At 37.7% G+C, this 16,826-nt stretch overlaps 1 protein-coding gene across 1 annotated transcript in view; it reads right to left on the reverse strand.

The window, feature by feature from the left end:
* Window positions 1-16,826, reverse strand: part of LOC105035643 (nucleobase-ascorbate transporter 12) — a gene marked incomplete in the record, with an annotated part of 57,945 nt that overhangs the window by 22,339 nt on the left and 18,780 nt on the right.

Consider the following 16,826-nt stretch of genomic DNA (forward strand, 5'->3'; position numbering starts at 1 on the left):
AAGGAAACAGTTTTCCTCTAGAATGTCCAGGTTGCATCTAAAAATTTTCTCTAATGTTCTACTTATTTATGGATCAAATTCTTACCTGAATCACAGTGGAACGAAAGATCAAATCCCAAATTATCTGATATAAACCTTCGCGGAGGTCTGGATATACAGACCCTCTACTTCGCATGCACGTCAAACGCCGCAGGAAAGCAGGATGAACTCCAATCTAATTGGCTTCGTAACTCAATCAATCGAAGGATGAGATCTGATGATGTGACACCTCACACCAGTAGGTGGGATGCCAAAAAGGATCCACGCCTAAGAAGAGGAGGCGGCAACAAAGGAAGAGATGTAAAAGATGGACCTCTCTCTTCACATGCCTATCTCTCTCTTTTTCTCTTCTCTCAATTTGATTTATTTACTATTCTATTCTCTTCTTTCATCCATAGGTAGAGACCCTCTCTATTTATAGATAATTCTCATGATCCAATGAGAGTAGGACTCTTTATTCAAATCTGATTTTAATTGATCCAATACTCATGAAAGGACTCCTACATGAGATATAATTGCCATCACTTATAACATCCACTTTGCACCCACTCCCACACCCACTTGGGATGCCCCAAATAAGCACCAAACCAATTTTTGATCGTGCTTCATGAGTGGGTATTCCCAGTGCAAGTAGGAATACTCATATCTCATCCAAAACAGGTCCGATTCGAATCCGATTCGAAGTCGGTTCAAAACAATTTTGAAAGACTGTCAATCCTAAACTCTTTAGGACTTTTGTACCAAGTCTAACTTGGATTTTGGACCTATTTAAGTCTAATTAATTCAAATCTAATCTGAAATTAATTAGTACTTAAATCCAATCTTTCATATGTTTCATGGATCATAGATAGAAATTGTTCATCTCCGGAATGGAATTGAACCTGAACCTCATGTGTAGTGCTAGCTAGACATAGTCCCGTTTGACCCATAACTCAGTTCTCAATCAAGTTAGCTTATATGTTCAATCAAGTCAAGTACTTCAGATTGGACATATAAACATAGGTCAATTCCTTCCTACTTTGTCTGACTTGTGTGCGTGACTCCATAGGTTCAAACACTGAGCCGGTAGTACAGGAATCAATTCCCGCACTAATTGAGATACCATCTAGCAATGGTTTCCGATATCCAGATAGATCAAATTATCGCAAAGAAATATTCCAGAACACATACTCATGGTTACCGCATAATTCATCTTTTTGACCCTGGATGCTCTAGGATGGTCTCAGGTTAACTGTCAACCAAGATTGCTTCATCCACATTGTATTTCAACCTTTCAAATCCATCTCATGGATTACCCTGGCCAAGGCTTTACTAAATTGAAATACAGTGATACATCAACTCCAATAATCCGAAGGGGTCATCCCATCTTGATCCACACAGACTTCGCAAGTACTTGACTGTACCCAATAGCCTTCCGTCACTGTATTAAAAATCCAGATAGTTCGGCACCAAAGCACAGTGAGTTGCTTGCAAGTCACTATGGTGATCTCATATCTGAAGGACATTTATATCCATGTGTTTCGCAAGCAGTCCTTAACAGCAGAATGCTCAGCAGGTGAGTCCCTTGTTCTGTGACGATGTACCCTTACATCTCACCTGTATGCCATACCAGTGTCACCACACTCCTTGGTTAAGAGGACAACAAACCCATATAGCACACAACGACCTTCACTCGATAAACGTCATCATCTCGTAATGACGTATCATTTGATCGCGAACTTGTTTAAGAACTATACGATAAATCCTCTCTTTATCGTACACTAGCATAGTTCTAGGAACTTCATCACAGTACAAGAGTTCAAAGAAGATGTCACTTTGTGATGAAAAATACCAGAATAACTATTATTCAATAATCAATAATTCATATACAAGGATAAACTCAATCGTCACACGATTGGTTTTAGGATACAATTCCGAACAGCTCCCAGACGATCCGATTCTGAATCGGATTTTTTTCTTCAACTGGTATCACAGCCAGGCTTTAATACATGAATGCATAACTGATTTTTTCTAGTAGATTTACATATGATATGTGATTAGAATTTTATGTTAGACATTAAATCTAATTTAGATCTGTTTATATAAAATTTATGATCTGATTTTGATTAAATTTCATGAACCTAATCAATGGTGGGTTAATATTTGTTATAAATCTGTTATAACATAATTTTATTGTTGTAGATTTTTGTTGGAATAACAAACTCTGTTTTAAATCAGTTTTAACAAAATTTTTATGTTGTTATTTTGGATTGGAAGTTAAACTTATTTTAGATCTGAATTGAATCTGTTTTCACAGATTTTTAGATCTGATTTTTATCAAAATTCTGCATAACGTCGAAACAGATCTAACCAGAAATTTAATCTTTATGTATTCATGTGCATCTAAATATTTTCTATATGATTTTAGATTTGAATTTAATGTTTTATATCTTGTATAAATTAAGTTTCAAATCTGATATGATGTATATGATGTATTAAATCTGATTAGATTAGATGAAAATCATGATTGATATGATCAAAATCATGTTCACGCCTATTTTATTTTGACAATTATATATAGATGTGATTTTTATTTGAAATTAGATTTCAGATCTTAATAGTCCAGTACTCAGATTGATGAGATCACCAGACCGTCCTGTCATAAGAGGATTAGGGATTAATGCCCCTCTCTTGTCCATTTGACAGATTCTCTTATGACGTGTAGAGGTATCATTGTGATCCTATTTCATAAAGAAGAACAGTAAACAGATTTTTATGAATTGTTTTGATCATAAATAAGTTTAGATTAAATCTAAAGCAATTTATGACTCATTACAATAAGATAAATTCAGATATAAAAATTATTTTAAAATTTAAATAACATGTTACATTAAATGTAATTGGTAGTGATCTAAAAACAGTCATGATACATATGATGTATATATGAAATTTAGATCATAATTATGCATGTTTAATTGTTAAACATAAATATGAAAATTAATTTTTATGATATGCTTCACTTGAAATCCTAGTAGAATAGTTCTACAAACTGACACACGTTTCACACACTTAATTTGAAATTAAATTTTAAAATGATCTAGATTTGAGAATTGAAGATTTTAAAACATCACATAAATCGATGGACAATAGGTTAGAATGAATCAGATCCTCCTATTTGGTTAGACCTAAGGTTAGAAACATATATGGACTAAATAAAGAAATTAATAAAATCTAATCAAAAATTGAATTAAATTAGGACGGAATTTCTCTAGATCAACCTCAATAGTTGAAGCTTGATCAAATCTATGTTTTTAACCTTACTAAATGAACCATGATCATGGCTCGATGGTTGAGCCCGAATCTTCTGATGGATCAAACAGAAACTATTAACCAATTGGTGTCCAAAGTATGTTCGGCAGTTTTGATCGGTGGTCATTAATTAGGAGCTACTCACTTAAATGACGTCTATGGCGAGTTAATGGTATATCCCTCCCATCAATCTCACTTAGGCAACATGGTAGATTATGTTTTGATTAGATCACTAATCGATTCGAGTTGACCCATGCCATTCAAATAAATCAGTATGACTGATTTAAGTATCTTTAGATCAGCTTGTATAAAGTCTTCTTCATGACTTAGTGAAGTCAGTGGGAGGATTTACTACTTGTAGGTCAATTTTTTCTTTTATTCTCAAATTATTAAATCAAATCCTATAAATTATTATATCCTTAAAATGATATAGTTATGGGGATAACTAATTCATAACCTCCCATTAAGGTGCATGATAATAAGTCCAATATTCTAAATAGGCATTGGAGGCGCCACACATCTGGTGTCTATTGGATATTGGAATTATCATTCATCATATGACCATCTTAATGTGCCCTTCAGATCAATGCTCAGCTTGGCCGAGCTACACTCGGATCTGGATATTCGAATGTTGGATGCACTTGATGTAGTCATGTTAATGGTTGGACCTAATCAGAATTTTTAGTGGAAGCGACACACGCCTCCTGAAGAGATGCCTAGGGCAAAACCTAACTGCTGAAAGTTGTTTGGAGAAACAAGTGGTTAGAAACCTACCCATGGATGCACTAAGGTTGGCCGAGCCACACTCAGATCCGAATGCAGTCTGTGTGGATTCTAGTACCCGCTAAGGAATTAATGTAATTCCTCGAATTGGAGGTAGAGACTACCAATTCGTATACAATAGTGGAAGTACCTTTAGACCAAAATCCATGTCTTTAAGATTAAAATAATTTATATACTAATAGATTTATGTTTCTTCTTTTCAACTATGGCCAGCACACTATCGCTCCGTTCGCTGTTGGACAGCGATAAGCTTATCGGATCTAACTTCGATAGATAGTATCGAAAGTTGATCATTCTGGAGCATGAAAGGATCTTATACATGCTTATGGATCCAGCATCCGAAGAACCTGCAGCCAATGCATCTCGTGCTGCGAGAGATACTTATTTGAAGTGGCTCAGTGAACGCACGACTATGCATTGCATCATGAGGGAAATCATGAACGACGAACTTAACCGTCAGTTCGAGGATGCGCAATAATGAATCCTTCGGCACCCCTGAGGATGCAGAGAGATATAAAACCTTCTGCACTGTGTTCCATGCTCGTATGCGAGAGGGGGCGTCAGTCATCGATCATGTATTATACATGATCAAGCAGATTGAATGCTTAAGCAAACTCGACTTTTCGTTACATGAATAGTTGGACAAAAATGCTATCCTGAACTCACTATCGAAATCCTATCTATCCTTCTTGCAGTGAACTACCATGATTTGTTAGAATTGCTGCAGACGTTCGAGAAGGACCATCAGCTCCAAAAGGAGCCGGTGCATGTAGTGGGAGGTTCATGTGCAGGTCATCAATCCTCTAAGAGAAAAAAGAAGAAAAAGATACAGAAGAATCGTACCGCCAATCCAAAGCTAAAGCAAAGCAAAAAGTCGAAAGTCGATAAGAATCAGGCATAATGCTTCTTTTGCAAGAAACTGAGTCATTAAAAAATTTGTCTGGCATATATAGCTTCCCTCGATCCAAACAAACCAAAAAGCAAAAGAAACAAGTAATCAGTTACTTCGCAAGGTACTTATATGATAACTCCTTGTAATTTCTTTGTTTGTGATACTACTACCTAGGTATTGGATACCGAAAGTCCGATTAATATTTGCAATTCGTTGCAGGGACTGCAGATCAGTAGAAAATTTAGAGAAGACGAGCGATTCCTAAACGTTGGAGACGGAAGCTTTGTTCCAATTCTAGCTTTAAGAACTATGCAGCTTATTTTCGAGTCTAATAGTGTCATGTTAGATGAGTACTATTATTGTCCTTTCTTTTTGATAAATGTCATCTCTGTAGGCCTTTTGGCCAAACTTGATTTTAAATTTTTAATAAAAGATGATTTTTGTGATATTATAGTGAATGATACTATAATTATACATGGACAATTAAAACATGACATATATATATTATCACAGCTTGTTAGTGTAATATACACATCGAACAAACGCCCTAGGATAGATAATGTCAGTGATTCCTACCTTTGACATTGTAGGCTGGGTCATGTTAACAAGAATAGGATAGCTTAATCAAGGAGGATGTCCTTGAAATAAATTATTGTGAATCATTACCGATCTGTAAATCCTGTCTACTTGGTAAGATGACCAAGTTATCTTTTAAAGAAAAAGATGAATGAACCAGTGATGTTCTAGGTCTAATATATAATGATGTATGTGGACCTATGAACATAGATGCCAGAGGAGAATACTATTACTTCATTATATTTACAGACGATCTATCGAGGTATGGGTACATTTATCTTAAGAAACACAAATCCGAATCATTTGAAATGTTCAAACGATTTCGTAGTGAAGTAGAAAAACAGACTGAGAAGAGTATTAAAACTATTCGATCAGATCGAAGAGGTGAATACCTCACCAGTGATTTTCAGACATATCTAAAGAAGAATGAAATTCTCTCACAGTGAATCCCTCCTAAAACACCACAATATAATGGGATGTCTGAAAGGAAAAATCGAACCCTGTTAGACATGATTCGATCCATGATGGGGTTTGCAAATCTATCAATCTCCTTTTGGAGATATGCTCTTGAAACTGTCTGCTATATACTTAATAAGATTCCAAGCAAATCTGTCGATAAAACTCCATATAAGATATGGACAGTGTTGGGAAATATATCCTAAAAGTCAATCGTCAAACTGTTGACGATTGAGCAACCTTGTATTGTAATTGTTTTGTTCATAAATAAAATATATTTTTGATATTTACATCACAAGTTTTCATCTTCTAATGAACTTCGTTGTTGTGATGAAGTCCTTAGAACTATTTAAGTTCGATAAAGAGAGGATTTATCGATTAGTCCTTAAAACTGTTCACGACCAAATGATAGGCTGTTAATGAGGACGACAGCTTCTATCGAGCATAGGTCGCTGTAGGCCATATGGGTTGGTTGTCCTCTTAATCAAAGAGTGTGGAGACACTGGTATGGCATACAGGTGAGATGTAAGGGTACATCGTCATTGAACGTGACCAACTTCAGAGCATTCTGCTGTCCAGAATGTCTCTGATGGGATATAGGTATAAATGTCCCTTAGACCTGAGATCGCCTCAGTGACTTGCAAGCAACTCACTGCGCTTTGGTATTGGACTAACTGAATTTCTAATTCAATGACGGAAGACTTCTGGACACAGTCAAGTACTTGCGAAGTCAGTGTGATCAAGATGGGATTGACTACTCCAAAAGTTGGAGAAAATGAGTCACTGTATTTCAATTTAGCAAAACCTTGATCAGGATAATCCATCAGATGAATTTGATATTTTGAAATACAATGTGGACAACCTGATCAGAGTTGACAGTTGAACTCTGAGGTGTCCTATGAGCATTTTGGTCAAAGGGATGAATTATATGAAAACTATATCTGCATGGGTTCTAAAGATGTTCTACACATTCGATCTCTCCGCCGTCGGATACCATTGCTAGATGGTCACTTCGATTGATACAAGAATTTGTTCCTGTGCTACCGGCTTAGGTTCGGACCTATGAGGTCACACACATTAGAGTTCACGATCCGATCAGATGGTTGATCAACGATTAAGAATCGTTCTAGAGTTAAACGATCAATACGATTGACATTAAACCTAGTGCAAATGTTGCAGGAGGATCGATTAGCAATTCGATTGCTAATTGGCTTAATTTGATTAAGCCAATGGACTGAGATTAAGTCTAATTGAATATGATTTAATTAGATTTAGTTTGAACTTGATTGGATCAAGACCAATTGGTTTATTGGATAAACCAAGTGCAAAGAAAAACCAGTCCCAGTTCAATTAGGACTTGGGTCAATCTAATTTCTAATTCGATTAGAAAATTAAATCAGATTTAAATCTAATTTAATCTGATTAAATTAGATTCTTAATTAGATTAAGACCTATTTTAATTTGGTTGATTTGATTTTGATTTGATTTGGTTTGAGAAATCAATTGGAACAAGACATAGATTGAATCATAGTAAGACTAGGATTCCACCTTGCGCCAATTTAGCCCCCACGCCCACTCTCTCTTATTTTATGTGACAAAACTTCTCTCCCAGGTCTTCACACATGTCCAAAATTTTCCTCTCTTTCTCTCTTACATGGAAAGTGGTTGTGGATCAAGTCAAAATAGGAATTAGTTTGGATTTCAAATTCTATGAGATAGAGTTTTAGAAAACCAAAACTCTTTTCTTATAGCACTGATTTTATCCAGATTTTTTCTGGAATTTTCGTGGCTTTTATGGCACATAATATGCGCCCTTTGCCGATGGTCCACGCACAAAAAGAAAGAGGGGGCGCCCAAGAGTTGGGCGCCCCTTGTCTTGCCATGTTTGGTTAATCCTTGACTAGGTATTTGACCTAGACAAGGACTCCATCATATCTCTCTATTTAAAACGAATTTCTTCATGAAATTTTCGTAAAAATAGAGAAAAGAGAGACCTTTGGAGCGTGCAAAAATCAGGGAGAAAGAAGGTTAGGGCGTGGAGATACAACAGATACAAGAATAGGTGTCTAGGTGAGAGCAAAGAGAAGAAGAAGAGGATCTTCTTCTAGAGTTGCTGTATTCACCTCTTCCCTTCCTCCATCTTGAGTTTTCTGAGTGTCTCAGATCTAAAACTCCTACTTCTCATCTTTGGAAGAGTCCAAATCAAGAAGACGGCATCTGATCAACCATCAAAGAAGAATCAATGCAGTACTAGCATACTGTGCTGATTTCCTGGACCAGAACTTCTAATCGTGATTTGTGGGCTCGTATAGACGACTCCTAGAGACCGGACGCGTGTGCGGCTCGCAACATCATCCTCAAGCCCGGATCAACAAAGTTAGAACGTCTAACTTGCAAGGTAATAGATCTGATCTATTATATTTTACATACATTAGATGTAGTATAAAAACATATTGATATGATCAACATGTAGTTCTTGCTCTTTATATTTTAATTTCTAATTTAATGTCATGTAATAATCATATAATAGGATCTTAGATCTAGAAATTCTCTGATTTTATAAGATAAATTTTGATTTATTTTAGTCTTCCGCTGCTTGATCTTGAAAAAATTTCAAGATCTAACCCTGAAACCCTAGATCTGGTTCCTTCATTAGTATTAGAGCCTAGGTTGTTTATTACATGATTATTTATGCATGTTTAGATTATTTCTTAGATTAGATCTAATTTATAATCTGATTGTTAAATCTGAAACTAAAATTTTTAAATCAATCACAAACTGGAGGTTGTCTTGCTGTAAGGTTTACCCCTTACAGTGTAAAGGTTGTCCTAGATCGTGTAGATCTATCTTTAATCATAAATTTGTTAGATGTGATCTAGATTAAATTTATGATTTATTAAATTTAAAAGATGTTTAAATCTAAAATGAAATCTCTTTGTTAATAATTTCCGTACAAAGAACCATCATATATTTATCTGAAAAATTTGCGCAGTTTAAAGTTGAAATTGTTTCAATTACATGAACCTGTTTAGATTAGATCTAAAGTAGTTTCATGCTTATTTCACTTGCATTTTGATTATGAATCAAACATACAACTTGGTTGGTAGAACCATATTATAAAATTATTTTACAAACATAAAAATTATTTTCGAAAAACCGAACCCCAACCCTCAGCCAAAACTTAATTGAGAATTAAGAAGTTGTTTGATTAGGTTCTAGGATTGTGAATTGAAGAATCTAAGACACAAACCAACACATTGGGTTAATCGATTAGTGAAAATTAGGTTCATTAATTGGGTTAGACCTAAGGTTAGATTAAAGATGGACTTAATTAGAGAATTGACTAAATCTAATCAATTGTTGTCTTATATTAGGTCAAGGATTCTCTAGATCAATTACAATAGTTATAGTTGGTCAAATCCATGTCTTTAACGAGAACCAAATGGACTTGATTCTTGACTAAGCGGTCTAGTACGAACTGTTAGGTTAATCCAATCGAAACTAATTAAACCAATTGATGTCTAAGGTAAACTAGACCGGTGGTTTTTAATTGGGAGCCTGCTTACCTGGCCATTTCTGATGGTGTCTAAGGCAAGCTTTGGCAAACCCTCCCACTGATCGAACTTACCTGGCCTCTTGGTGAAATTATATTTTGATCGGATCACTTGACTATTCGAGCTGACCCATGTCAGCTAGGTAAATCAGTATGACTGATTTAGGTGCTCCTAGACCGGCCCTTTTAATGGTCTCCCTTAAGCTGACTTGGTGAAGCCAGTGGGAGGATCATGATAAGCTGGTTCATCTGACCTCCTCTAAATCAATTAAATCCTCTAAAATTATTAGATCCTTAAAATGAAATAGTTATGGTGATAACTAGATCATAACCTCCCATTAAGTGGATGATAATGGGTCCATCAGTTGGATAATCATTTGAGGCCCAAAGGCCTGATGCTTATCGGCCGATGGAATTGTCATTCATAATATGATTTCTTGACTGTATCTTTTTAAATGGTGGTTAGGTTAACCAACCAAAATTGAACCTAATCATTCATTGGCTAGATGGGCCAAGTATGGTCATGTTAATGGTTGGACCTAACCAGACCTTTTCGGTGGAGGCCAAAGCCTACCGATTAGAGACGGGCAAAATTAAATTACTAGAAATTGTTTAGAGAAACAATTGGTTATGAACCTACCCTTAGATGTACATGGGTTGGCCAACCAAAGTTGGGCTTGTGTGCAGTCTAAATGGATTCTAGTACCCACTAAGGAATTAGGATAATTCATCGAATTAAAAGTAGAAGCTACCAATTCGAATAAAATAGTGGGAGAAACTTTTTGATTAAAGTCCAAATCTTTAGGTTTAATAAATCAATTACTAATTAGGTTATGGTTTTCCTTTGTGCAGATATGGCCACTTCCCTATCGCTCCGATCATTGTTGGACAATGATAAGTTGGTAGGACCCAACTTCGGTAGCTGGTACCGAAAGTTGAAGATAGTCTTGGAGCATGAACGGATCCTATATGTGATAATGGATCCTGCACCTGAGGAGTCAGCTGTCAATGCACGTGGAACAGTCAGAGACGCTTACCAGAAGTGGCTCAGTGACCGAACCACGGTACACTGCATCATGCTGGCTGCCATAAGCAACGAGTTCAGTCGCAGATTTGAGACGACTCAGCCAAAGGACATGCTTCAAGTGTTGGAAGATGCCTTTGACACATCCGATGACGTGGAGAGGCACAAGACTAGTTGTGCATCTTCAACGCCAAAATACGGGACGGTGCCTCTGTCATTGATCATGTATTGTACATGATCGAGCTGATGGAGCGTTTGAGCAAGCTCGATTTTTCCTTGCATGAGCAGCTTGGGAAAGATGAAATACTGAACTCACTGCCCAAGTCTTATCTCCCATTCCTCACTCATTATAGAATGACAAAGCCTGAAGTAAACTACAAGTTACTGGGGTTGCTTCAGAACTTTGAGAAGGATCACCCACTCCACAAGGAGTCGGTGAACTCAGTGGGAGGTTTGTCTTCTGGTTCTCGACCCTTTAAGAAAGGGAAGAACAAGAAGAAAAAAGTGAAGAAGGTGCAAGTTCAGGCTGGGACATCTGTGCAGGGCCAAACCAGAAAGATCAAGCCCGATAAGAGTATTCTACTGGCAAGCACCATAGATTAGATAGTGTATCAGACATCTACTTATGGCACTGTAGGCTAGGTCATATAAACAAGAACAGAATAAACAAGTTGACACAAGAGAGAATCCTCGAAGTTAGTGATTGTGAATCACTTTCAACCTGTGAGTCCTGTCTTCTTAGTAAAATGACCAAGTCACCTTTTACTGGAAAAAGTGAGAGAGCTACTAAGCTCTTGGGCCTAGTACATACTGATGTATGCGGGCCCATGAGCACAAGTGCTAGAGGTGGATATTTCTACTTCATCACTTCCACGGATGATCTATCCAGATATGGATATGTCTATCTGATGAAACATAAGTCGAATTCATTTGAAATGTTCAAACGATTCCGAAGTGAAGTAGAAAAACAAACTGGGAAGAGTATTAAAACTCTTCAGTCTGACCGAGGGGAATACCTTTCTGGTGAGTTTCTCACATATCTAGGAAAGAATGGGATTCTCCCAATAAATTCCTCCAGGAACACCACAGCATAATGGTGTGTCTAAAAGGAGAAATCGGACACTGTTAGACATGATCCGATTCATGATGGATTTTGCCAGCTTGTCAATATCCTTCTGGGAATATGCACTCGAATCGGCCTGTTATCTGTTAAATAGGGTTCCAAATAAATCTGTAATTAAGACTCCATATGAGATATGGACAGGGCGTAAGCAGCACTTTCACACCTTAGGGTCTGGGGGTATCCGACCTATGTCAAACGGTTAGTTATAGATAAACTTGGACCTAGGTCTGACAAATGCACATTCATAGAGTACCCCAAAGAGACCAAAGAATATTTTTCTACCATGCTAATGAACAAAAAGTGTTCGTCAATCTTAAGGCAACCTTTTTAGAAAAGGAGTTCTTTGGTGAAGGAATCGTTGCCTCTTAAGGTTGAACTTGATGAAGTTCAACAGGTAGAAGGACCGACACCAATAGCTGAACCTGAGTCAGATTTGATTAGATCAGATTCGGAGCCCAATGTACTTGCACCATTAAGGCGATCCGATAGAGTACCGCGTCAGCCGGACAGATACTACGATTTTTTGGTCCGGGACAGTGATCCCATCGAACTCGATGAGAACGATGAGAATCCGATCACCTATATGGATGCAATGCAGAGACCTGATTCCGAGAAATGGCTTGAAGCCATGAAATCCGAAATGAAGTCCATGAAGGTCAACGATGTATGGACATTGGTTGACCCACCTGAAGGGGTTAAACCCATTGGGTGTAAATGGGTCTTCAAAAGGAAGAGGGGCGTAGACGGAAAGGTGGAGACCTATAAAGCCCGTCTGGTTGCCAAGGGGTATCGTCAACGTTATAGCATTGACTATGACGAGACGTTCTCCCCTGTGGCAATGCTCAAATCCATTCGGATAATGCTTGCAATAGCTGTCCATCTAGATTATGAGTTCTGGCAGATGGATGTAAAGACAGCTTTCCTGAATGGAGAGCTGACCGAAGAGGTGTATATGATACAACCTGAGGGGTTTACATCCACAGATGAGTCAAAGGTGTGCAAGCTTCAGAGATCCATTTATCGATTAAAACAAGCTTCTCAAAGTCGGAACATGCGTTTTGATAAGGTGATCAAAACGTATGGTTTCGTTAAGAACGGAGAAGAGCCCTACATCTATAAATGGGCAAATGATCCAATTGTGGTACTCCTTGTCTTGTACGTGGATAACATTCTCTTAATCGGAAATGACATCCCGTACTATCGGGAATAAAAGTTTGGTTGTCATCGCAGTTCTCCATGAAGGACTTGGATGAAGCATCCTACATCCTAGGGATAAAAATCTATAAGGATAGATCTAAAAGGATACTTGGGTTATCCCAATCCACGTACATAGACACTGTGCTGAAGAAGTTCAGCATGGAGAATTTCAAGAAGGACTATCTATCGATAGGCCATGGAATCTCTCTAAGAAGGATTGTCCGACAACTCCTGAAGAGAGAGCGTATGAGTATAGTTCCATATGCTTCGGCCGTGGGATCTATCATATACGCCATGACATATACAAGGCCAGATGTAGCATACTCACTAGGAGTAGTGAGTAGATACCAATCTGATCATGGAGAAAATTACTGAAAAATGGTTAAAGCCATCCTTAAGTATTTGAAAAATACTAAGGACCAATGGTTAGTTTATGACGAGTCAGATCTGAAACTTATGGGGTTCACAGACTCCGGCTTTCAATTTGAACATGATGATAGCAGAAGCGTGTCGGATTATATCTTTACTCTGAATGGTGGAGCCATCTGCTGGAAAAATTCCAAGCAGCATACTGTGGCAGACTCTGTTTGTGAGGCGGAGTACATCACAGCATCGGATGCTGCGAAGGAAGCTGTGTGGATGAGAAAATTCATCACCGAGCTCGGAGTAGCACCTTCCGTCAATGATCCGGTCCTGCTCTACTGCGACAGCACTAGTGCCATTGCTCAGGCGAAGGAACCCAAAGCACACCAGCGGATGAAGCACATTTTGCGCCGCTTCCACCTGATCCAGGAGATCGTGGATCGAGGTGATGTCGACCTTTAGAAGATTGACGGAAAAGAGAACCTGATCGACCCCTTCACTAAAGCCCTGGCAATAAAGGAGTTCGACAACCACAAGTCGAAGATGGGTATTAGATACTGTGCCGAGTGACTTTAGGACAAGTGGGAGTTGTTGAAAAATATGTCTCAAAAGCCAATCGTCAAGCTGTTGACGGTTGAGCAACTTTGTATTGTAATTGATTTGTTAATAAATAAAATATATTTTTGGTATTTTCATCACAAGTTTTCATCTTCTAATGAACTCCATTGTTGTGATGAAGTCCTTAGGACTATTTAAGTTCGATAAAGAGAGGATTTATCGATTAATCCTTAAAACTGTTCACGACCAAATGATAGGCTGTTAATAAGGACGACAGCTTCTATCGAGTATAAGTCGCTGTAGGTCATATGAGTTGGTTGTCCTCTTAACCAAAGAGTGTGGAGACACTGGTATGGCATATAGATGAGATGTAAGGGTACATCATCATTGAACGTGACCAACTCCAGAGCATTCTGCCGTCGAAAATGTCTCTGATGGGATATAGGTATAAGTATCCCTGAGACCTGAGATCGCCTCAGTGATTTGCAAGCAACTCACTGTGCTTTGGTACTGGACTAACTGAATTTCTAATTCAGTGACGGAAGACTTCTGGGCGCAGTCAAGTACTTGCGAAGTCAGAGTCTGATCGAAATGGGATTGACCACTTCATAAGTTGGAGAAGAATGAGTCGCTATATTTCAATTTAGTAAAACCTTGGCCGGGGTAATCCATCAAATGGATTTGATATTTTGAAATACAATGTGGATAACCTGATCAGAGTTGACAGTTGAACTTTGAGGTGTCCTATGAGCATTTTGGTCAAGGGGATAAATTATATGAAAACTATATCCGCATGAATTCTAAAGATGTTATTCTACACATTTGACCTATCCGATCATCGGATACCATTGCTAGATGGTCACTTCGATTGGTACAGAAATTTGTTCCTGTGCTACCAGCTTAGTTTCGGACCTATGAGGTCACACACATTAGAGTTCACGATTCGATCGGATGGTTGATCAACGATTAAGAATCGTTCTAGGGTTAAATGATCAATACGATTGACATTTAACCTAGTGCAAGTGTTGCAGGAGGATCGATTAGCAATTCGATTGCTAATTGGCTTAATTTGATTAAGCCAATGGACTGAAATTAAGTCTAATTGAATATGATTTAGATTTAGTTTGGGCTTGATTAGATCAAGTCCAATTAGTTTATTGGATAAGCCAAGTGCAAGGAAAAACTAGTCCTAGTTCAATAAGGACTTGGGTCAACCTAATTTCTAATTCGATTAGAAAATTAAATCTAATTTAATCTGATTAAATTAGGTTCTTAATTGGGTTAAGACCTATTTTAATTGAGTTGATTTGATTTTGGTTTGATTTGGTTTGAGAAACCAGATTGGAACAAGATATAGATTGAATCCTAGTAAGACTAGGATTCCACCTTGCGCCAATTTAGCCCCCACGCCCACTCTCTCTTATTCCACGCCCACTCTCTTATTTTGTGCGACAAAACTTCTCTCCCAAATCTTCACACACGCCCAAAACTTTCTTCTCTTTCTCTCTTACATGGAAAGTGGTTGTGGATCAAGTCAAAGTAGGAATTAGTTTGGATTTCAAATTCTATGAGATAGAGTTTTAGGAAACCAAAATTCTTTCCTTATGGCACTGATTTTACCCAAATTTCTTCTAAGATTTTCATGGCTTTTATGGCACATAATATGCGCCCTTTGTTGGTGGTCCACGCACAAAAAGAAAGAGGGTCTTGCCATGTTTGGATAATCTTTGACTAGGTATTTGACCTAAACAAGACTCTATCTCTCTATTTAAAACAAATTTCTTCATGAAATTTTCATCGAAAATAGAGAAAAGAGAGACCTTTGGGGCGTGCAAAAATCAGGGAGAAAGTAGGTTGGGGCATAGAGATACAATAGACATAAGACTAGGTGTCTAAGTGAGAGCAAAGAGAAGAAGAAGAGGGTCTTCTTCTAGGGTTGCTGTGTTCACCTCTTCCCTTCCTCCATCTTGGGTTTTCTGAGTGTCTCAGATCTAAAACTCCTACTTTTCATCTTTGGAAGAGTCCGAATCAAGAAGAAGGCATCTGATCGACCATCGAAGAAGGATCAGTGCAGTACTAGCATACTGTGCTGATTTTCTGGACCAAGACTTCTGATCATGATTTATGGGCTCGTGTGGACGACTCCTAGAGGCCGGACACGTGTGCGGCTCGCAACATCATCCTCAAGCCCGGATCAACAAAGTTAGAACTTCTAACTTGCAAGGTAATAGATCTGATCTATTATATTTTATATACATTAGATGTAGTATAGAAACATGTTGATATGATCAACATGTAGTTCTTGCTCTTTATATTTTAATTTCTGATTTAATACCATGTAATAATCATGTAATAGGATCTTAGATCTAGAGATTCTCTGGTTTTATAAGATAAATTTTGATTTATTTTAGTCTTCCGCTGCTTGATCTTGAAAAAGTTTCAAGATCTAACCCTGAAACCCTAGATCTGGTTCCTTCAGACAAGGCGTAAGCCGGTGCTCTCACACCTTAGGGTTTGGGGTGTTCAACTTATATCAAACATTTAAAAACAAATAAGCTTAGACCAAAATCCGATAAATGCTTGTTCGTAGGATATCCTAAAGAAACTAAACGATACTACTTCTACCTCACCGAAGAACAAAAGGTATTCATCAGCAACAAAACAATCTTTTTCGAAAAAGAGTTCCTTGAAGAAGGAACTAATGCCAGCAACATTTAACTTGAAATTCATAAGGTAGAAGAACCGGCACACAGAATCGAATTTGATTGGAGAATCAAATCCGAAGCTTGTAGATGCACCATTAAGGAAATCCAGTAGAGTACCGCATCAATAGGATAGATACTATGATTTCTTAATTCGAAATGATGATCCTATCGATTTAGATAAAAATGATGAAGATCCGATCACCTATATGGAAGCCATACAAAGGCCGAACTCCCAAAAGTGGCTTGAGACCATGAAATCTGAGATGAAA

The sequence above is a fragment of the Elaeis guineensis genome, chromosome 8 (genome assembly GCF_000442705.2).
Source record: "Elaeis guineensis isolate ETL-2024a chromosome 8, EG11, whole genome shotgun sequence".
Lineage (NCBI taxonomy): Eukaryota > Viridiplantae > Streptophyta > Magnoliopsida > Arecales > Arecaceae > Elaeis > Elaeis guineensis.